General features: G+C 50.2%; 2 long non-coding RNA genes across 3 annotated transcripts; one reads left to right on the forward strand and one right to left on the reverse strand.

The window, feature by feature from the left end:
- Positions 1-8,692: 8,692 nt before the first annotated feature.
- Positions 8,693-21,220, forward strand: LOC102145522 (uncharacterized). Of its 2 annotated transcripts, none has more exons than XR_010586457.1 (4): positions 8,693-8,886; positions 19,109-20,304; positions 20,389-20,421; positions 20,669-21,220. It is a non-coding gene; the product is annotated as an uncharacterized lncRNA (long non-coding RNA). The 2 variants fall into 2 exon arrangements; XR_012434481.1 differs by lacking the exon at positions 8,693-8,886 and having other exon boundaries at positions 19,329-20,304; positions 20,669-20,699; positions 20,904-21,220.
- Positions 8,880-23,179, reverse strand: LOC135970658 (uncharacterized). Its single transcript, XR_010586458.1, has 3 exons — positions 22,373-23,179; positions 18,906-19,333; positions 8,880-9,396 (listed from the first exon to the last, which is right to left on the reverse strand). It is a non-coding gene; the product is annotated as an uncharacterized lncRNA (long non-coding RNA).
- Positions 23,180-23,709: the final 530 nt, after the last annotated feature.

The following is a 23,709-nucleotide window of genomic DNA, read 5'->3' on the forward strand; positions in this document are numbered from 1 at the left end:
CCTGGCCAACAGCGAGATTCCGTCTCAAAAAAAAAAAAAAAAAAAATCTGGCGTGACGTTCACTGAAATGATACAAGATCAGCGGGGCCCAGAGCGCTGCGGCTTACAGAGTGCGGTGACAGCGCCGCCTCGCGTCCCTTCCCTCACCTGCCCTAGGCGGACGCGGTCACCTGTGTTGGCCTCGAGGTTGGAATACACTGGGCATCAAATGCAGAGAGTGGAGAAAGGAGGGAAGGCTGGGAGGACGTGTTGAAGAAAGGCAGAAAGAGCCGGCGCTATGGTTCATACCTGTAAAACTAGCGCTTTCGGAGGCGAGGCAGGAGGATCGTGTAAGACCAGCATTTTGATGTTGCAGTGAGCCATGATCACACCACTGCACTCCAGTTTGGGCAACAGAGCGAGACCCTGCTTTTATATACTTTTCACATTTTCTGTAATTAAGCAAGTTTTACTTTATTTTAGGGTAAAATATCTATTGTGAATTTTAAAAACATTTAAAATGTTAATTTAAAAGCCCAAATGCTCTTTTCCAACTTATCCTGAAGGAAATTCCTGTTGATGGCACCTTTAGAAGGAGGAAAGGAGCTCTTCCTCCACAAGGCCTATCCCATCCTTGGGTTTTAGGCATTGGCCCAGTGATAAAGGCAACACTGAGAATACGATCAATGTACCGATTACTGATTGTCATATAAAATTAATCTCACCACACCTGAGAAATGGGATGGATTGTTTCATTTTCACAGTTTGGGCATCTGAGTCCCTGAGATATGAACACCTGACATAGATTACCAAAAAATGTAGGTCTTTAGACTTAAAGGGCACACAGCCTCCTGTGAAGCTCCCCTATGCATGCATCACACCCACAGAGGCTCTACAACATCAGGAAGAGCACCCAGGGTCAGAGCCCAGGCGAGTTCACACTCAGGTCATCCACATCCAGGGCGTGCAGAGAAGAGACCGAGGTGAGAGCCCATTCACTGCCTAGGCTGTGGGTGACAGGTGGGCGGAACAGTCAGCCAATGAGCGCAGGTCCCAGTACTCCTGGAGCTATCGACCTCATTTATCCTCTGAAGACCTGAGCCCTGCACATATCAAAACTGTACATTCCTTGTGGAGCAGTCTTCTCTTTTGAAATGTAAACACTACTTCCCTAACCTTAAAGCCAGCCATTGTCACTCCTAGTGACACCTCCATTGGATAAGCTCCTGACTCCCACTGAAATGGGCCTCAGAGTTGCAGCTGAGCACTGGGAGCCACGGCAGGAAGTCATTGTGGGTTTGCATCTGGCCGATGTGGATGGTAGTCCTGAAAGGTAGTGTGTGACTAGGTGGGCTCTGGAGGGCAGGGATGTGCCTGGTGAGAGGAGAACAAGACAGATAGGAAGGTTCCAAAAGCAAACTTCAGGGGGCCCTGTGCCCAGCACCAGGATTTAGAAAATCTTTTTCCAGCCACTTTTGGACTGCTTGCATTCTACTTTCCTGTCCACCAGGCCATTGCAGGCAGTTCCTTCATTGAGTAAATATTTATCAAATGCCTACTGTGTGCCAGGCATTGTGTTGAAGGAGCTGGGGCTGAGGTGAGAGGAACCAAACCCCCCTTGCGCTCAGGGTTGTCCCAGTCTTGCTCAGGCAGAGATCAGTAAGGAAACTGTAACACTAATGGTTGGCAGGACGTGTACACATACTTTGCAAACTCACAAGTAGACCATCATCTGTGACCTAGGAGTCACAGAACGTTCACAAGACAGACAATGTTCAAGCTATGTTTTGAGGTATAAGTAGGAGCCCAACAGGCGGCTGGGACAAGAGAGCATTGCTGAGAATCCAGGATGTGAATTTCTTTCCCTGGGCCAGGCCAAGAATCAGACTCAGCTGACTGAGGAGCCGGTGCTTCCTGGCAAGAAAGGGTGTCCCACATCTGACTATTCCAAAATCACAGCTACTCAATATTGAGACTTAAGACAGAGACACAGAAAAAGAGGAAGGCCTGATTTGAAAAGCAGAATTCTCCAGGGGTAGGGGGAGGTCAAACTGCAGTTTCTGATATAGTATGTGTGGGCAAGGCCAGAGAATTGCATTTCTTTTTTTGTTTGTTTTTGGTTTTGTTTTTGAGGTTAAGTCTCGCTGTTGTCCCCCAGGCTGGAGTGTAATAACGCAATCTCGGCTCCCTGCAACCTCCACCTCCTGGGTTCAAGCGATGCTCCTGCCTCAGCCTCCCAAGTAGCTGGGATTACAGGTGCTTGCAACCACGCCCAGCTAACTTTTTGTATTTTTAGTAGAGACGGTGTTTCACCATGTTGGCCAGGCTGGTCTCAAATTCCTGACCTCAGGTGATACACCCACCTTGGCCTCCCAAAGTGCTGGGATTACAGGCATGAGCCACTGCGCCTGGCTGAGAACTGCATTTCTAACAAGTTTCCAGGTGATGCCAGTGCTGTTTGTCCCAGAACTACATTTTGAGAACCACTGACCTAAGGCAACCTGGTTTGATCTCTAATATCAGAAGAGGACTGGGAGAGCACTATGAGGCAGAGGAGACCCTTGGATCTCCTTGTGTACCTTCTGATCCAAATACAAGGTGACCTAGTATGACAACTATTAGCAAACTCACAAGGATAACAGAATGGGCTAAGAATGAGAATCTTTGGTGGCTCACGCCTGTAATCCCAGCCACTTGGGAGGCTGAGGTGGGAGAATCGCTTGAGCCAGGGAGGTGGAGGTTACAGTGAGCAGAAATCAGGCCACCAACACTCCAGCCTGGGCAAAAGAGTGACACTCTGTTTCAAAAAAAATAAAATAAAATAAAAAGGCCGGGCGTGGTGGCTCATGCCTGTAATCCCAGCACTTTGGGAGACGAAGGCTGATGAATCACTTGAGGCCAGGAGTTCCAGACCACCTTGGCCAACATGGTAAAACCCCGCCTCTACAAAAAATACAAAAACTGGTCGGGCATGGTGGCAGGCACCTGTAGTCCCAGCTACTCTAGAGGCTGAGGCAGAGAATTGCTTGAACCAGGGAGGCGGAGGTGAGTCAAGATCGCACTACTGCACTCCAGCCAGGGCAACACAGTGAGACTCTGTCTCCAAAAACAAAACAAAACAAAATAAAAACGAATGAGAATCTTGAAAAGTTGGCAAATGGCTTCAATTACGTGTCCCCCCGAATTACAAGTGTTTTTCAAAATATCACATCCTTGAGCCCACATGGACACCAGAGGGCATCCTGAGCTCACTAAAGCCACAACTGTCGCATTAGACCATTAGAATCCCGTGTAAAGGCCAGGCGTGGTGGCTGACACCTGCAATCACAGCACTTTGGGAGGCCGAGGAGGGTGGATCATCTGAGGTCAGGAGTTTGAGACCAGCCTGGCCAACATGGTGAAACCCCATCTCTACTAAAAATTAGCTGGGTGTGGTGGCATGTGCCAGTAATCTCAGCTACTGGGGAGGCTGAGGCAGGAGAATCGCTTGAACCTGGGAGGCGGAGGCTGCAGTGAGCAGAGATTGCATCATTGCACTCCAGCCTGGGCAACAAGAGCAAAACTCCATCTGGAAAAAAAAAAAAAAAAAAGAATCCCTTATAAAGGTTGGGCTTTGGCTGGGAGCAGTGGCTCACGCCTGTAATGCCAGAAATTTGGGAGGTCCAGGGTGGACCAAGGTGGATCACAGTTCAAGACCAGCCTGGTCAACATGGTGCAACCCCATATCTACTAGAAATACAAAAATTAGCTGGGCATCGTGGCACGCAACTGTAGTCCCAGCTACTCAGGAAGCTGAGGCAGGATAATCGCTTAAGCCCTTAAGGCAGAGGTTGCAGGTGAGCTGAGATCGCACCACTGCACTCCAGCCTGGGCAACAGAGCAAGACTGCATCTCAAAAAAAAAAAAAGATTGATATTTTTTAGACAACTTTTGTTTTCTCTTAATGAAGGTAAGAGAATTCTATGAGGGTGAGTTTTTTTTCCTTAAGTTTTCACTATGAGTTTTTTTTGTTTTGTTTTTTTCTCCTTGGAATTACCTTTTATTTTATGTTTTCACTTGGTTCAAAATTCAAAGGTTCAAAAGGTTAAAAGTCTCTGTCTTGGTCAGGTGTGGTGGCTTAGGCCTGTAATCCCAGCACTTTGGGAGGCCGAGGCATGTGGATTACAAGGTCAGGAGTTCGAGACCAGCCTGGCCAACGAATACAAAAATTAGCCAGGCATGGTGGCAGGCACCTATAATCCCAGCTACACCAGAGGCTGAGGGAGGAGAATCGCTTGACCCTGGGAGGTGGAAGTTGCAGTGAGCTGAGATCGCACCATTGCGCTCCAGCCTGGGCAATAGAGAGAGACTCTGTCTCAAAAAAATAAAATAGGGTTGGGGAAAAAGGGAGGGAGAGCATTAGGACAAATACCTAATGCACGTGGGGCTTAAAACCTAGATGGCAGGTTGATAGGTGTAGCAAATCACCATGGCACATGTATACCTATGTAACAAACCTGCACATTCTGCACATGTATCCTGAGACTTAAAGTAAAAATGACAATAATAAAGAAAATAAATAATTAAATAAAAATATTTTAATATTAATCATAAAAAGTAGCCGGGTGTGGTTGCTCACACCTGTAATCCCAGCACTTTGGGAGACCGAGACAGGCAAATTACCTGAGGTCAGGACTTTGAGACCAGCCTGGCCCACATGGAGAAACCCTGTCTCTGCTAAAAACACAAAATTAGCCAAGGGTGGTGGTGGGGGCTTGTAATCCCAGCTACTCAGGAGGCTGAGGCAGGAGAATCACTTGAACCAGGGAGGCGGAGGTTGCAGTGAGCTGAGATTGCACCATTGCACTTCAGCCTGGGCAACAAGAGCAAAACTCCATCCCAAAAATAATAATAATAATAAGTAAGATAATTGGGCCAGGCGTAGTGGCTCACACCTGTAATCTCAACACTTTAGGAGGCCAAGGTGGGAGGATCACCTGAGGTCAGGAGTTTAAGACCAGCCTGGCCAACATGGTGCAACCTCATCTTTACTAAAAATACAAAAAATTGGCCAGGTGTGGTGACTCACGCCTGTATTCCCAGTATTTTGGGAGGCTGAGGCAGGTGGACTACGAGGTCAGGAGATCGAGACCATCCTGGCTAACACAGTAAAACTCCATCTCTACTAAAAATATAAAAAATTAGCCAGGCATAGTAGCATGTGCCTGTAGTCCCAGCTCCTGGGGAGGCTGAGGCAGGAGAATCACTTGAACCTTAGAGGTGGAGGTTGCAGTGAGCCGAAATCACACCACTGCAGTCTAGCCTGGGCGACAGAGCAAAACTGTCTCGAAAAAAAAAAAAAAATTAGCAGGGCATAGTGGCGCACCCCTCAGGAGGTGAAGGGTGCAGTCAGCCAAGTCAAGCCTGGGCAACAGAGTGAGATTCTGTCTCAGGAAAAAAAAAAAAGAGAGAGAGAGCAATAATTAGAGGCAAGATAATGTATGAAGACATCTGTCACAACATTGTAAAGGCAAAAATGAAACAAGCAAACATTCAAATTCATTAATAAGGGGCTGGTTAAGTAAATTAGAACACAATGGATTTCTCAGTTTATGTATCTTCTTTTTTTTTTAATGGAGACAGGGCCTCGCTCTCTTGCCCAGACTGGAATGCAGTGGCATGATCATAGCTCACTGCTCAAAGGATTCTCCCGTCTCAGCCTCCCCAGTAGCTGGGACTACAGGCACGTACCACCACACCTGGTGCCTGCCACCACACCCAGCCAAATCATTTTTCTTTTAAGCTTCGGGACACTCTCTGGACCCCTAATCTACTCCCTTTGGATCTATCAAATACTATCTATAGAATACTGAAGTTCATGGCCCGGCATGGTGGCTCACGCCTGTAATCCCAACACTTTGGGAGGCCAAAGTGGGTGGATCATGAGGTCAGGAGTTCGATACCAGCCTGGCCAAGATGGTGAAACCCCATTTCTACTGAAAATATAAAAATTAGCCAGGCACGGTGGCAGGCGCCTGTAATCCCAGATGCTCGGGAGGCTGAGGCAGAAGAATCGCGGGAGGCGGAGGTTGCAGTGAGCCGAGATCACACCACTGAACTGTAGCCTGGGCGACAGAGCAAGACTCTGTCTCAAAAAAAAAAAAAAAGAATACCAAAGTTCCAAAGGAAGGTAGGTATGCAGGCTGCACAAACAACTTTCACAGAGTGGATATATAATCAGTGACTTGAAACACCTGCTGGGCACTCAAACTAGGACGAAGGAAAGAGAAACAGAATGAGTATATGCTACAAAAACTGGAGATAAGTAAGATTCCTTACTCATATCCTTATCTCCAGTTCTTGGCACATAATGGGCACTCAGTTTATTGTTAAGTGAATAGGCTGCTGTGGAGAAAGGTAAATAAATGGTGGAAAGAATTACAAGGTGATTAACAAATCTGTACACTAAACCGCTGTGACAGGCAATTTACCTCTATAACAAACCTGCTCATGTACCCCGAACTTAATATAAAAGTTTTTTGGCCAGGCGAGGGGCTCACGCCTGTAATCCCAGCACTCTGGGAGGCCGAGGTGGGGGGATCACCTGAGGTCTGAAATTTGAGATCAGCAGACTGGGAGCAGTGGCTCATGCCTGTAATCCCAGCACTTTGGAAGGCCAAGGCGGGTGGATCACGAGGTCAGGAGATTGAAACCATCCTGGCTAACACGGTGAAACCCCGTCTCTACTAAAAATACCAAAAAAAAAAAAAAAAAAAAAAAAAATTAGCGGGGCGTTGTGGTGGGCGCCTGTAGTCCCAGCTACTCAGGAGGCTGAGGCAGGAGAATGGCATGAACCCGGGAGGCGGAGCTTGCAGTGAGCCAGTATCACACCACTGCACTCCAGCCTGGGCGACAGAGTGAGACTCCGTCTCAAACAAAAAAAAATAAGAAAAAAGAAGTTTGAGATCAGCTGCGCCAACATGGTGAAATCCCCATCTCTACTAAAAATACAAAAAATTAGCCAGGCATGGTGGTGCCTGCCTGCAGTCCTAGCTACTTGTGAGGCTGAGGCAGGAGAATCACTTGAACCCGGGAGGCAGAGGTTGCAGTGAGCCGAGATCTCACTCCAGCCTAGGCGACACAGTGAGACTCTGTCTCAAAAAAATAAATAAATAAATAACATCAGTAAGCAGCTCATTCCCTAACCCAAAAACCCTCCTCAAATAATCACAATTGTCTACTCTCATCTACCCTGTACCCCATACTCTCCCTCTCCCCACAGTGCTGAAAGAATGGTGGGGAAGAGAGGAAGAGAAATTGCCTTAGGCCTTCTCCCTCTTCTAGAGTCTCTACCTTTCCACTATTTTCTTTTTAAAACTTTTTGCTTTTTTTTTTTTAGACATTGTCTTGCTCTGCCACCCAGGCTGGAGTGCAGTGGCGCAATCTTGGCTCACTGCAACCTCCCCCTCCCAGGTTCAAGTCATTCCCTTGCCTCAGCCTCCCAAGTAGCTGGGACTACAGATGCGTGCCACCATGCCCGGCTAATATTTGTATTTTTAGTAGAGTTGGGGTTTCACCATGTTGGCCAGGCTGGTCTCTAATTCCTGACCTCAGGTGATCCGCCCACCTCGGCCTCCCAAAGTGCTGGGATTACAGGTGTGAGCCACTGCCCCGGCCAAAAAGCTTTTAAGTGAGCAGGTTTGTTATAGAAGTAAATTACTGCGGGGCGCAGTGGCTCACGCTTGTAATCCCAGCACTTTGGGAGTCCGAGGAGGACGGATCACGAGGTCAGGAGATCGAGACCATCCTGGCTAACACGGTGAAACCCCGTCTCTACTAAAAATACAAAAATTAGCCGGGCGTGGTGGTGCGTGCCTGTAGTCCCAGCTACTCGGAGGCTGAGGCAGGAGAATGGCGTGAACCCAGGAGGCGGAGCTTGCAGTGAGCCGAGATGGTGCCACTGCACTCCAGCCTGGGTGACAAAGGGAGACTCCGTCTCAAAAAAAAACAAAAAAACAAAAAAACAAAAAAAAAAAAATTAGCTGGACGTGGTGGCACCACCTGTAATACCAGTTACTTGGGAGGCTGAGGCAGGAGAATCGCTTGAACCCAGGAGGCGGAGGTTGCAGTGACCTGAGATCGCACCACTGCATTCCAGCCTGGCCGACAGAGAGAAATAAAATAAAATAAATAAAATAAAATAAAAATGAAAATAAATAAATAAATAAATTTTAAAAATGGGCAGGAAGATGTCTGAACATAAAAACACTTGACTCCACAGCGACCAAGGAGAGACAACTTAAATCTCAAATTCTCCTTTTTTTTTTTTGAGACGGAGTCTCACTCTGTCGCCAGGCTGGAGTGCAGTGGCTCTAGCTATATCTGCTCTCTGCAAGCTCCGCCTCCCGGATTCAAGAGATTCTCCTGCCTCAGCCTGCCGAGTAGCTGGGATTACAGGTGCGTGCCGGGGTTTCTCCTTGTTGGCCAGGCTGGTCTCCTACTCCTGACCTCAGGTGATCTGCCCGCTTCGGCCCCCACAAAGTGCTGGGATTACAGGCCTGAGCCACCGAGTCGGATCTCAAACCCCAAATTCTTAAGTATGGGTGAGCCCAATCACCCCTCCCACTGCTGAGGAGAGACGCTTGGTCGGACTGGATTTAACCCAATGGGATTCAAGAAAAAGGTAAAGTCCCGCCTCCATAGCAGCTCCGGTCCAATGGGAGCCTCCCGGTATGTTCGCTGGGAGCTGGGCCGGACTACGCTGGCTGGGAGCACTGGCTGGAAGCACCGCCTGTGATATCCACGGGACTAGTGGCAGGGGACCTGGACCTGAGCGAGAAGCACCAATCCCGGCCGCCCGCCCTCTTGCACCCCACCTCGTCCTACTGCTGTCCTTGCTGGTGACGGTTCGTTCCGGAAGTCAAGCCAGTGAGTGCGGGACTCTGCTCCGCCCTCCATACCTGCTAAGTGACCCCCTCCCCGATAACGTCTGACCCCTGCAGCCTGGCAGCGAGAGTCCAGCCCTCCGGGGAGACTAAGGCCGGGTGCCACCACCACCACCACTGGAGTCCTGACGATGCCTTACGCGGGTGCTGAGTCGTAGGGGGACTTAATTATGTAGCACCTCCCCCCTTCCCCTGAGCCATAACCTTCCCCAAACTGTGGCCTTTATGAGGCCCCTTGGGAGCGCTTTTTGGAGCCCAGGGAGGTCTGGGGCGATGGAGCTTGCACGATAAAGTCAGGCTTAGCGGGTAGGTAGGGCTTCCTCTGAAACTGGTTGTCTCTGGTAAGTAATTGTCCCATGTCTCACACTTGAAGATTAAACTTGGCTGTAGGAGGTCCTTATGCCCATAATCCTAGGACTTTGGGAGGCCGAGCTGGGCCAAGGATTGCTTGAGTGCAGGAGTTGGAGACCAGCCTGGGGAACATGACGAAAACCTGTCAATACAGAAAATACAAAAAAATTAGCCAGGCGTGGTGGTGCACGCCTGTAGTCCCAGTTACTCTGGAGGCTGAGGTGGGAGGATCATTTGAGCCTGGGAGGCAGAGGTTGCAGTGGGCCTCATGATTGTGCCACTGCACTTCAACGTGGGTGACAGAGTGAGACCCTGTCTCAAAAAAAAAAAAAAAAAAAAGAGAAAAGGAGCCAATGATAGCAGCTATGTTTGTTAAAAATATACATATATACACACATATGTGTGTGTGTGTGTGTGTGTGTATATATATATATATTTGGAGACGGAGTTTCATTCTGTCGCCAGGCTGGAGTTCTGTGGCACAATCTCGGCTCACTACAACCTCCGCCTCCCGGGTTCTAGCGATTCTCCTGTCTCAGCTTCCTGAGTGGCTGGGATTACAGGCATGCACCACCACGCCCAGCTAAGTTTTGTATTTTTTTAGTAGAGATGGGGTTTCGCCTCGTCGCGGTTTTTAACCCGGACTTAAAAATACATTTTAACGTGGCCAGGCGTGGTGGCTCACGCCTGTACTAGACTTTGGGAGGCCGAAGCTGGAGGATCATGAGGTTAGAAGATCGAGACCATCCTGGCTAACACGGTGAAACCTGGTCTCTACTAAAAATACAAAAAATTAGCCAGGCGCGGTGGCGGGCGCATGTAGTCCCAGCTACTCGGGAGGCTGCAGTAGGAGAATGGTGTGAACCCGGTAGGCGGAGGTTGCAATGAGCCAAGATCCCACCACTGCACTGTAGCCTGGGCAGCAGAGTGAGACTCCATCTCAAAACAGACAAACAACAACAAAATATATATATATAGTTTAGCGTAACTACCAGGTGTGTTTTTTGGTATGACCTCTAATCCTCTGAGATTGGTAATTTTCTCATATATGAAGAACGTGAGGCCCAAAGAGTGAAAACCTTGTCCAAGGTAGTATGTCTTAAAAGAATCATCTGAGGTGCTTGTTAAAAGTAGATTATTGGCCAGGCACGGTCACTCACGCCTATAATCCCAACACTTTTAGGAGGCCGAGGAGGGCAGATTACCTGAGGTGGGGAATTCGAGACCAGCCTGACCAATGTGGAGAAACCCTGTCTCTACTAAAAATACAAAAAAATTAGCTGGGCGTGGTGGTGCATGCCTGTAATACCAGCTACTCAGGAGGCTGAGGCAGGAGAATCGCTTGAACCCGGGAGGCGGAGGTTGTGGTGAGCTGAGATCGCGCCATTGCACTACAGCCTGGGTAACAAGACCGAAACTCCCTCTCAAAAAAACCAAACCAAACCAAACAAACAAACAAAAAATCAGATTCTTGGCCGGGCCTGGTCACTCACGCCTGTAATCCCAGCACTTTGGGAGGCTGAAGCAGGCGGATCACCTGAGGTCAGGAATTCCAGACCAGCCTGGCCAACATGGTGAAACCCCGACTCTACTAAAAATATATAAATCAGCCGGATGTGGTGGTGCGCACCTGTAATCCCAGCACTTTCAGGGGCCCAGGCGGGCAGATCACCAGGTCAGGAGATCCAGACCATCCTGGCTAACACTGTGAAACCCTGTCTGTACTAAAAATACAAAAAATTTGCCAGGCCGTAATGTCACGCGCCTCTAGTCCCAGCTATTCGGGAGGCTAAGGTAGGAGAATCGCTTGAACCCTGGAGGCAGAGGTTGCAGTGAGCCGAGATTGCAACACCGTACTCCAGCCTGGGCGACACAGCATGACTGTCTCCAAAAAAAAAAATACAGATTCTTCAATGGACGAGGTGGCTCACGCCTGTAATCCTAGCACTTTGGGAGGCCGAGGCGGGCAGAACACTTGAAGTCAGGAGTTTGAAACCAACGTGGCCAACATGGTGAAACCCCATCTCCCATCTCTACGAAAAATCCAAAACAGGCCGGGGGTGGTGGCTCAAGCCTGTAATCTCAGCACTTTGGGAGGCCGAGACGGGTGGATCACGAAGTCAGGAGATCGAGACCATCCTGGCTAACACGGTGAAACCCCATCTCTACTAAAAAATACAAAAAACTAGCCGGGCGAGGTGGCGGGCGCCTGTAGTCCCAGCTACTCGGGAGGCTGAGGCAGGAGAATGGCATGAACCCGGGAGGCGGAGCTTGCAGTGAGCTGAGATCCGGCCACTGCACTCCAGCCTGGGCAACAGAGCGAGATTCCGTCTCAAAAAAAAAAAAAAAAAAGAAAAGAAAAATCCAAAACAATTATCCGGGTGCGGTGGCCGGTGCCTGTAATCTCAAGTACTTGGGAGGCTAAGGCATGAGAATGGCTTTAACCCAGGAGAAGGAAGTTGCAGTGAGCCGAGATGGCACCACTGCACTGCAGCCTGGGCAACAGAGCAAGACTCCGTTTCAAAAAAAAAAAAAAGACCGGTACGGTGGCTCACGCCTGTAATCCCAGCACTTTGGCAGGCCGAGGCGGGCGGATCATGAGCTCAAGAGATCAAAGGCATCCTGGCCAACATGGTAAAACCCCATCTCTACCAAATATACAGATATTAGCTGGGGGTAGTGGTGCATGTCTGTAATCCTAGCTACTTGGGAGGCTGAGGCAGGGGAATCACTTGAACCTAGGAGGCAGAGGTTGCAGTGAGCCGAGATTGCCCCACTGCACTCCAGCCTGGTGACAGAGCCAGACTCCGTCTCTTGAGCTGGGTATGGTAGAACGTCCCTGCAGTTCCAGCTACTCAAGAGGCTGAGGTGGGAAGATCACTTGATCCCAGGAGTTCCAGGCTGCAGTGAGCCATGATTGTGCCTCTGCATTCCAGCATGGGCAACATAGCAAGCAAGACCCCATCTTTTGTTTTGTTCTGTTTTTGAAATGGAATTTCACTCTGTCTCCCAGGCTAGAGTCACAGCAACCTCTGCCTGCCAGGTTCAAGCGATTCTCCTGCCTCAGCCTCCCAAATAGCTGAGATTACAGGCACACACCACCACGCCCAGCTAATGTTTGTATTTTATTTATTTATTTATTTTTTTGAGACGGAGTTTCAGTCTTGTCGCCCAGGTTGGAGTGCAATGGCGCAATCTCAGCTCACTACCACCTCGCCTCCCGGGTTCAATCCAGTTAATTTTTGTGTTTTTTTGTTTTTTTTCTTCAAGACGGAATCTCACTCTGTTGCCCAGGCTGGAGTTCAGTATCCTGATCTCGGCTCACTGCCACCTCCTCCTCCCAAGTTTAAGTGATTATCCTGCATCAGCCTCCTGAGTAGCTGGGATGAGAGGTGCGTGCCACCACGCCTGGCTAAATTTTGTATCCTTAGTAGAGACGAGATTTACTGTGTTGTCCAGACTGGTCTGGAACTCGACCTCGTGATCCACTCGCCTTGGCCTCCCAAAGTGCTGAGATTATAGGCGTGAGCCACCGTGCCCGGCCAAGACCCCATTTTTGAAAAACAAAATATAGGGCTGGTCACGGTGGCTCATGTCTGTTAATTCCAGCACTTTGGGAGGCCGAGGAGGGTGGATCACCCGAGGTCAAGAGTTCAAGACCAGCCTGGCCAACATGGCGAAACCCCATCTCTACTAAAAATACAACAAGTAGCCAGGTGTGGTGGCACGTGCCTGTAATCCCAGCTACTCGGGAGGCTGAGGCAGGAGAATCACTTGAACCTGGGAAGTGGAGGTTGCAGTGAGCTGAGATCACGCCATTGCACTCCAACCTGGCGACAGAACGAGACTCTGTCTCAAAACAAAAAAAAAAAAAAATAGGCTGGGCACAGTGGCTCACACCTGTAATTCCAGCACTTTGGGGAGGCTGAAGTGGGTGGATTGCCTGAACCCAGGAGTTTGAGACCACCCTGGACAATATGGCAAAACCCCACTCTACAAAAAATATAAAAATTAATTGGGTGTGGTAGCACATGCCTACAGAGGTGGGTGGATCACCTGAGGTCAGGAGTTCAAGACAGTCTGACCAACATGGAGAAACCCCCTCTCTACTAAAAATACAAAATTAGCTGGGTGTGGTGGCGCATGCCTGTAATCCCAGCTACTTGGGAGGCTGAGGCAGGAGAATCGCTTGAACCAGGGGACAGAGGTTTTGGTGAGCCAAGATTGCGCCATTGCACTCCAGCCTGGGCAACGAGAGCAAAACTCTGTCTCAAAAAGAAAAAAAAATTAGGCAGGCAGATCACCTGAGGTCAGGAGTCAGGAGTTCGAGACCAGCCTGGCCAACATGGTGAAACCTGCCTCTACTAAAAATACAAAATTACTCCAGCCTGAGTGACAGACCAAGACTCTGTCTAAATACATACATACATACATACATACATACATACATACATACATACGTACGTACGTATATACGCAAATAATTTTGGACCCAACCCTTCTGAGTCAGGCTCTTAAGGGAAAAGGCCTGAGAAACAACCCAGGTGATTCTCAGGCTCCTGGGAGCTTGGAGAGCACTGCACTGTACCCTTTTACCTCTGTCAGGAGCTGGTTTTCAGGACTTTCCTGCTGAATAGAGGGAATAACCAAGGGATCAAGGGAGTTAGAGGAATCAGCTCTGAACAGGAAAAGAGATGGCCCCCAAGAGGGAAGCACAGCCATAGACAAGTGGTAGGGTGAGTGTCAGGGTTAGCCCACCACCTCTGAGTGAAAGTCAGAGCCATCTCTGAAATAAAGGAGTAGAGCAGCGTGGTAGATGGTTTGAGGCCAGGGTAAGGGTTTAATGAAAGGGATTAAGTGGTGTTTGGAGAAGGGAAGGATGGGTCTTCCCTCCAGTGGACCATCTCAGGAAGGCACTGGGAGGTGGAACTGCAGGAGGAGTACAGAAGTGCTCCAACCTTCCTGTTCCAAGTGGGTCAGGTGAAGGCAGGGTGTGATGAGGGTGGAGACAGCAGCCTTCAAGCGTCCTTGTTTAGCTTGCTAAGGAGCTTGGAAACTATCCTGAGGACAAAAGGGGAATCCTTAGAGGAGGAGCAGAGAGGTATGCGGTCTGATATGTATTTCTGGATAGATCATTCTGATTATATCAAGGAGGACAGATTTTAGATGCTTAAGACTGGAGGGAGAGAGACCAGTTAGAAAGACTCTGGCTATAATCCAAGCAAACTATACTATGGGCTGGTTTGGTGGAGGTAGAGGAATGTCCAGATTCAAGAAACAGGAAGTTAAAAATCAGCAGGGCTTGGTGACTGTTTGAAACTAGGGGGTGTGAAGGGAGACAGCAGTCTAGGATAAACACCAGATATGCCGACTGTTTGGGAATATCCAATTCTGTTGTAGAAGACAGGAAAACAAACAGGCTGGAGGGGACTCAAAAGAAGTGTTACACATAGATAACTAAATTAGTCATCTGTAGATAGTACAACATATTCGTGTGTACAGAGATTGAAAGGGACAGAAGGACTGAGTAGGCACTAAATATTCACAGTACCCTAAATACGTGAGACGTGAGGCACTCAGGATTCATGAAGTCTCAATGTGATGGGTATGCACACTGCATGACCCACAGTTCAGCTGGTGTGATCATTCCACCCAACTTGCACCCTCTCCCGTGTGTTGACCCAACCCAGCACTTGGCTCCTGCTTCTCAGAATGTGTTTTACATTTATTTAATAAACCATGTTATTTGAGTATTTAAATTTGGTCCATGAGCCTTTTTGTTCCATGACCTCTCAGATTGCTTCATGCTGTTGTACCAGGAGGCTACATTGAGGTAGTTGCCCACACCTCAACCCAGTTCTGGCTTGAGTAAGCAGGCGGGTGAGAGGATGATGCCACCCAGCAGGGGTATAGGATGAGAGGCAGGTTGTTCCATGGCCAGGGCCAAGAGGAAATACTCAGTTTTGGATGTGTCAGATTTGAGGCCATATGGAACCTTAGGTGCAGATGACCAACAGGTAGTTAGTTAATTGGATATACCGATGTGAAGAGCAGGGATGTAGAGATTTGGGAGTCATTACTATTTAAAACAATGAGTCTAGATGAGACCCTGCAGGGAGACAAGAGGTTCCCTTCCCATTGTTCAGTCCGCATTCCCCTTACCCACTCCTTTGGTGCCCTAAAAAATAGTCACACAGCCTCACCACATAGGCACCCTGTGCAGTGTCTCCCAGGCCAGACTCCTGTTAGAAAATAACCCTTTCCTATCATTCTCTTTTCCTCAGCAACCCACTCTCTGCACTACAACTTCATTGCTCTTTCCCAGTCCTGCCCTGGGCAAGCCCCTTATGAAGTCTCAGGCCATCTGGATAACCACCGTTTCTTATGGTGCTGCAAGGAGGGCAGGGGGCAGAGCCCCGCACATCCTGGGCTCAGGCCAGGGACCTAAGAGCTTGGGAGAAGCTAGTTCTCAGACTGAAGGCCAGAGCCCAGCACCTTGTCACCATCCTGAGGAGTATCATGGCACACAACAACCAGAGCCAAGGTGATTAGGCTTGGGGACTCAGGAGGAGGCAGGAAAGAGAGAAGAGCTCAATATAGGTCTGAAGATGTGCAGCTACATTCGTTATTGTTTAGCTAAGATGCATTAAGCTCTGCGTGGGGCACTGTGCTAGGCACTCAGATACCACCCTGCTTCACTGAGATCCTGATGCTATCTCCTCCTGCCTGGGGGAATTAATCCCTGACCCAGACCTTGTTTTATGTACCCAGTGGTGCCAAAAGGACTGGGTCTTAGGTATTAGCAAGAGTAGGACAGAAGTATAAGACCCTCACCCTTTCCCCCAGTCAAGGAATAAGTATCTAAGAAATAACCCACAGTCACTGGGCACGGTAGTTCACACCTGTAATCCCAGCACTTTGGGAGGCTGAGGCTGGCAGATCACAAGGTCAGGAGATCGAGAGCATCCTGGCTAACACAGTGGAACCCCATTCTACTAAAAATACAACAAATTACCTGGGTGTGGCGGTGTGCACCTATAGTCCCAGCTGTTGGGGAGGCTGAGACAGGATAATGGCATGAACCCAGAGGCAGAGCTTGCAGTGAGCCGAGATAGCACCACTGCACTCCAGGCTGAGCGACAGAGCAAGACTCCGTCTCAAATAAATAAATAAATAAATAAACCACTGTCTTTAAGCTCTCAAGCCTTCCCTTCAGGTGAAAATAGTCGTTTTTTTTTTTTTTTTTTGTCTTATTGCCCAGGCTGGAGTGCAATGGCACGATCTTGGCCCACTGCAAACTTCACCTCCCAGGTTCAAGCGATTCTCCTGCCTCAGCCTCCCAAGTAGCTGGGATTACAGGCGCACACCAACATGCCTGGCTAATTTTTGTATTTTTAGTAAAGATGGGGTTTCACCATGTTGGCCAGGTTGGTCTCAAACTCCTGACTTCGTGATCTGCCCGCCTGGGCCTCCCAAAGTGCTGGGATTACAGGTGTGAGCCACCGCACCCGGCCAGGTGAAAAAATCTTATCCATCTTTCTCAAATCCAGGAAATGAGAAAAACTGGCCTTTTTCTGACATTCACCTCCTGCCACCACCAGTAGTTAATAAGAACCCTGGTGACCTGAGCAAAATATATATATATATATATATTTTTTTTTTTTTTTGAGACGGAGTTTCACTCTCGTTGCCCAAGCTGGAGTGCAATGGCACGATCTCGGCTCACCGCAACCTCTGCCTCCCAGGTTCAAGCAATTCTCCTGCCTCAGCCTCCATAGTAGCTGGGATTATAGGCATGTGCCACCACGCCCAGCTAATTTTATATCTTTAATAGAGACGGGGTTTCTCCATGTTGGTCAGGCTGGTCTCGAACTCCCGACCTCAGGTGATCCACCCACCTCGGCCTCCCAAAGTGCTGGGATTACAGGCGTGAGCCACCGCGCCCGGCGAGCAAAATATATTTCTAACCAATATCATTTTTTTTTCATCAAGCAAACATTTAAGCCTAGTAAGTGCTGTTCATTTTGCTGTTACCAATAATATACCTTACAATAGCAGCTACTAGTTCTTGATTTCTTATTGTTAGGTCCTACATTAACACTGGCAAGGATTATCTCATGTAATTCTTACTTGTGTGGTAGAGACTATGCTTATGTCCAGTTGCCAAATGAAGAAAGCAAGGCCTGGCCGGGCGCGGTGGCTCAAGCCTGTAATCCCAGCACTTTGGGAGGCCGAGGCGGGTGGATCACGAGGTCAGGAGATCGAGACTGTCCTGGCTAACATGGTGAAACCCCGTCTCTACTAAAAATACAAAAAACTAGCCGGGCGAGGTAGCGGGCGCCTGTAGTCTCAGCTACTTGGGAGGCTGAGGCGGGAGAATGGCGTGAACCCTGGAGGCGGAGCTTGCAGTGAGCCGAGATCACGCCACTGCACTCCAGCCTGGGAGACACAGCGAGACTCCGTCTCAAAAAAAAAAAAAAAAAAGAAAGCAAGGCCTGGAGAGATTCTGTTACATTTGCCATGGGCATATAGCCAGTAGCTGGCATGTAGATCGGGGATTTAAACACAGTGCTGTCTGTGCTGGGCCTTCAGGAGGGCGGGTGGGTATGTGTGGCTGAACAGGGCATGCTGGGTACATGGGAGGGAGCCGCTTGCTGCAGGGGAGGGAGGGTCGATGCAGCGTGACTTCAGTGGGGATGTGGATGACAGAGAAGATTTGTCTTGGGGAATGAGTGAGGGTTTATCAGAGAAGGGAATTTCAGGCATTTTGGGAGGAGGTAGGAGTGGAGGTGGAGAGAGCCACCGTTTTGCCCTCTTGTAACTTTGGAGTTCTGGGGTTTTGACTTTTCAGAGTCACACACCCTCCAGACCACAGTGGTCTGTGAGTTGTTGAGGAACCAGAGCAGCTGGGGACACTGGCACTACAACTATGACGGCCAGGACTTCCTTCTTAGCACACTCGAGTCTTTCAACTCCAGCAAAGGCCAGCCAGAACCAAGCAGAGCTGCAGAAGGGGAGAAGGGAAGGAAACAATCCTTCCTGACCTCGGGCTGCATCTACCCTCTCTGGAAATACCTGAAAGCTGGGGTGGGACCACGGCCCACCGTAGGTAGTTGATAGTTGCGGACTGGTCAGTGCGGGGAAGGTGGAGGAGCTGAGGGCACTGTGGGAGGGATGGAGTGCAGGCCCCTCAGCCAGCCCTCAAAACTCCAATACCCATGTCCTCAATGAACACAGCTCTGTTGCTGACCGTCCTAGCCACTCTGCTTGCCTTTCCTTTCCCGTGCTTGGTCAGCCCTTTTCCCACTTGGTGTTCAAGTTCTGACCCAGGGCTGAGCACCCAAGGGCTCTCAGGGTGGGGCATCACCTACAGTCACCATGGACCACAGTGGAATGGTGCCTGAAGTCCTGGTGTGGAGGATGTGTGGCAGCTTGATAAGACCAGAGGCAGCCAGTTTGTCTAGGAGGTCTTTGCCACCACTTTTCCCTGTCCCACTACTCCCCTTGGTGCATGGGACTCTCTGCAAAGCCCCTGGAGAGGAGCCATCCCAATATGCTAGGCCCTTGACCTCTATCCTCCAGTGTCCAGCTAACTTAGCTGAGGGATGGCCTGCCCCAGCCCCCGAGTCCCTGGAACCCTAAGCCACTTACCCCCTGGGGCATGGCACTGCTCAGAGTCAGCAGTCCGCTGCGATCCCTTTGACGTGAACATAGGTTCTCCTGTCTGGTGACGCACCGGGCTGATGCTGAGTCTTTGTGTAACCTCAGATGAGCAACTGGGGTTTGGAGGCATGTAGCAAAGGTAGGGAGCCCGGCTGGTCTCACAGAGACCCACATACCCTCTTGCCTTTCAGAGCCTCCCCACATGAAGCACCCCCCAGTCTGGATCTTCTGTGGGCTTCTGGCTTCCGCAGTGGTTGTTGCGGGAGCTGCCGGTGCCTTCCTCTGGAAGAAGTGGAGAAAGGGCAGGACAGCAGGTATGCTCAGAATATCAGAGCTGGAAGCAACCTTAAGCATCACTGGACATCAGTCTCTCTGGGAGGCTGGGGCTTGAGAAAAGAAATTTCAAGAAGAGCAGCCTAGGGAATATGAAGAGAGGGGAGTGGGTTAGGGGTCCTGTTTCCTCTCTAGCTGACTTATGTTGCCTTCTCCCAATATACGTATACATTCTCTCCATCTCTCTCTGTCTTTGTCTCTCTCTCTCCCTCTCCTTCCTCCCCCATCTTACCCATGAGAAGTTTTACCTCCTGAAGTATGTTTCTTTCTTCTTTTTTTTTTTTTGAGATGGAGTTTCGCTGTTGTTGCCCAGGCTGGAGTGCAATGATGCGATTTCGGCTCACTGCAACCTCCGCCTCCCGGTTCAAGCAATTCTTCTGCCTCAACCTTCCAAGTAGCTGGGATTACAGGTGCCCACCATCACACCTGGCTAATTTTTGTATTTTTAGTAGAGACGGGGTTTCAGCATGTTGGCCAGCCTGGTCTCGAACTCCTGACCTTGTGATCCGCCCGCCTCGGCCTCCCAAAGTGCTGGGATTACAGGCATGAGCCACCGTGCCCAGGTATGTTTCTTATAAACACCCAAGCAATGAAAACCAAATCAAAACTGGGCTCTCAAACTCCTCCTATCTCTCTCTCTTTTTTACTTTTTCTTTTTTTTTTTGAGATAGAGTCTCATCCTATTGCCCAGGCAGTGCAGTTGCTGAGTGCAGTGGCTCGATCTCAGCTCACTATAACCTCTGCTGCCCAGGTTAAAGTGATTCTTGTATCTCAGCCTCCTGAGTAGCCGGGATTACAGTCATGCACCACCACATGCAAAACAAACAAACAAACAAACAAAAACCACCATTTTTTCTTGTATTTTTAGTAGAGACAGGGTTTCACCATGTTGGCTAGGCTGGTCTCGAACTGCTGACCTGAAGTGATCCGCCCACCTCAGCCTCCCAAAGTGCTGGGATTATAGGCATGAGCCACTGCTCCTGGCTTCCTCCTATATCTCTTGATCAAACTTCAGGGGAAAACCTGCCAGATTCCCCAGGAAGGCTGCTTGGAGGTAGGTGGCGGGGTACAGGGAGGCCTGTGCCAACTTCTCATTGAACACCACTTCCAGCTTTCCTACCCCCATTTCTCTTCACAGGTATGCTGAGAGAAGTCTACATTCCCATGTGAAGTAAGTGGGGTGGGTAGATGGGAGGGCATATGAGAGTGGGGCAGCAATTTTATGTCTGAGTTGGAAGGAAATTTAGAGTTCATTTAGTCCAAATCCTCTTTACTAGGTGAGGAAACTGAGGCACAGGAGGGGGAGGTGCCATTAGCCAGGGAGTCAGAGCCAGGACTTAGAACCTGGTCCACACCTCCTAGTTTGTTCCTAACCAATCCTCCCCACTCCTCTTTCTCTCACCTCTGACTCCCTATAGGCTACAACTAGAGTTGACTCCTCTATTTGAGGTAAGAGTGTCTGGATTTGGGATAAGGTGACCTCAGTTTGCAGGTCTCATGGTGGAGATCAGAGGTTCCATCGTTGAGAAGAGGGGACTTGGTCCACACTGAGCAAAGGAATCTGTCTAAATTACTATTAAGAGAGATCATCTCCCACGGTGGGCCAAGCCTGAACCCTCAGCCCTCCATTTCTTCCCTTTCTTTTGCCTTCAGATTGACAGGCCTAAGAAGTCAAAATAAGTGGTTTCCTAGACCTGGTCGAGAGCAAGTCTCTATTGGTCCCAACTGAGTTTTTTCAGCTGTTTTTTCAACCAAACAGCACCCCATCTTCCAGTGAGGGGAAGGGAAGACTGGGCTGACAGCGGGAAGACTGGGCTGACAGCAGCAAGGCTGCTCATCTCACCTCTCCCCATCCAGCCATGCCAGCCGCCACACCTGGTGGGGAGAGGTGGGCCTCACCTGGGTCCCCTGGCAGTGCTCTGTGAAGAGTCTTGACATTGTACTGTCATAATAAAGGTGTATGTGAAGTATCTTTTTATGGTGACTTTCTAAGACCCAGGCAATCATGGGACCAGTTCTGATGACTCAGCCTGGTTTCCAGTCTCCTCCAGGCCCAACGGTGGTCCCCAGCACTGGTCCGGGCCTGGGAGAGCTGACCTTGGCTGAAGTGAAGCCACCTACCCTTCAGGCATAACAGGACAGTGAGACGGAAGGAAAGCATGCCTCAACCTCCCATCAACCCTGAGCACCCCAGGAGGGGGCCGGCTAGAACTCTAGGCATGCAGGAGGCTGACCCCTGACCTGGCTCATATCCAGCCACAAGGCAGCCAGGGACCCAGGCACCCACCCCTTGTCTGCATCCCTCTCGGGAATGGGCCTCTTGCCCAAGCCAGAAATACACCACCCACAGTACAAATTGTAATCTAAAAACAAGAGGGTGGTGTTGAGTGGGGAAACTGTGGAAGGTGTTTTAGGAACCACTAGGAAAATGGGCAGCAGGGACTCTCTGGACTGGCTTGGGGAGAGCGCTTTTGGGGAACCTGTAGGATGGCAAGCTGAGAAACACTGGTGTGGAGATTCCAGCCAAATCCCAGGCCTGCCCCTCCCCCTCCTCTGGGAGGCCGTCTTCTTGGCAGACAGCAGAGAGATGCATGACAAAGGTGCCGTGATGGTTCTGTCCTGGGGACTGAGATGGCTGGGGAGGGGCCTCCTCCTGTTCCAAAGCTTGTTCCTCCCACCCCCACCAGGACCCGTAATCTACCTGCCTTTTGGGCAGTTAAAGGCTGAGAAGTGAACACAGCTCCAACCGCACTGCCTTGAAGACCTTTAGGCAGATCTGTGGCAGGTATTGAAATGCACGCATACAATTAGGCTCAGAAAGTCTACACAGACAGGAGATGGGCACATGAACAAAGGCAACATGACAGAGTGGGGGAAAAGGCTTAAAAGACTCACGGATGCTACCAAGATTAAGACAGCTGGCCACAGGACACCCAACCCCTCAGAAGGCAGAGCCAATGACCCCAGCAGACAAGCCCAGGCAGGGCTAAGCCTGGAGCCTGCAATGAAAAGCCTTACTTAAATCGACAGAGGGCAGCGTGCCCAGTCCAGACCTGGCCTACTGGCCTTCGAAGCTGCGGGGATCCCTGGCCCAGAGCCCCCTCTGGAGCCTCCAGACTTACCCCAGGCCCTCCACTGCGATCAAGTTTTGGGAGCAGACAGACAAACATCATCTCTCACAGACAGGCATTCCGTTGGCTATTCTCTTGCAAACAGAATCAAGCACTAGGCCAGCAGCATGAGCCTCAGGATACTCAGGCCAGGCCCAGAAAAACAGACCCTGAGGGGGAGCTTAGGGCAGCCTTCCTGCACCCCTCCACAAATCACTCTCCACCTCCTCTCCATCTTTCTGCCAGCCAGCCCCACTAAACAAAGCACATCCCTCAATCTGGGGGCTGGGGGAGGGATGCACAATGAAGCTGGATGCCTGAGTCCCCCAGAGGAAGGAGGAACTAGATACCTAGGTCCCTGTGGGGGGCCCTTGGTGCCCGTCTGAGGCTCAGTCTTTGAGGGGATTGTAGAGGGGGGTTGCTGGAGCTCCTTTTAGCGTCTCTGAAGGGGATTCTGTGTGAGGGGATTGGGACTGGGGGTTGGGGAGCAGGAAGTAGTCCCCAGGGGAGCCATCCAGGCCCATTCAAGGGTTGAGCACTTGTTTAGGGTTAGAGCTGCCCCCTCTGGGGACCGGGATTGTCCAGCCAAGGCCATTGTCCTGCCCCCTTCCCCCAGTCCCTCCCAGGCTTCTTTGAACCTGAAGTCAGATATTTTTTTCTCCCTACTCCTTGGTTTTCCCCACCCAGGGCCTAGGGCTGGAGGCCTGGGCCAGGGAGGTGGGGGAGGGAGAACGGGGCCTGCTGTGGTATTAGATGTCTGAGTTTTGGTTGAGAGGGGAGCAAGGAACCTGATGTGCAGGTTCTATAGTGGAGGGGGCCCCAAGCGGGTGTCAGATCCCTCTGTTTGGGCAAAGGTTGGGAAACTGAGGCCCAGTCAGTCCAAAGCCTGGTCCCTTGAGGGGAAGTAGGGGCCAACTCCTCAGTCTGTTAGATGAGGAGACTTCAGAGTATGATTCTGGAAAAGGGGTGGAAGGGATACACACGGAGGCCCAGTCTGGCAGTCTACTCTTGAAGATGGGGTGAAACTTGGCAGGCTGGGCAGATGGTGCCAGGCAGATGGGGTGGCTGGATTTGGCCAGTATCTGGATGGGAATGCCTAGGGTTCTGGATGGGTCAGGGGGAGGGCATCAGGGAGCAGCTGGCCAGTGTGCTTATGGCTGTTGATGCATTGAGGGATAGCTCCACACACACATTCAATAAATTTGAGGAGCTGAGAGGGTGACTGGCTCCCCGTGAAGGCACAGTGCCAGAGGTCTTTGGAGAGGGGGTGAAGCACCTGGGTTCCTGAAGAACATGGTGGTGTAGGAGTGATTCCAGACAGCTGGGATGTGCAGAGCCCGAGAGAGTGC

The sequence above is a fragment of the Macaca fascicularis genome, chromosome 4 (genome assembly GCF_037993035.2).
Source record: "Macaca fascicularis isolate 582-1 chromosome 4, T2T-MFA8v1.1".
Classification (NCBI taxonomy): Eukaryota; Metazoa; Chordata; class Mammalia; order Primates; family Cercopithecidae; genus Macaca; species Macaca fascicularis.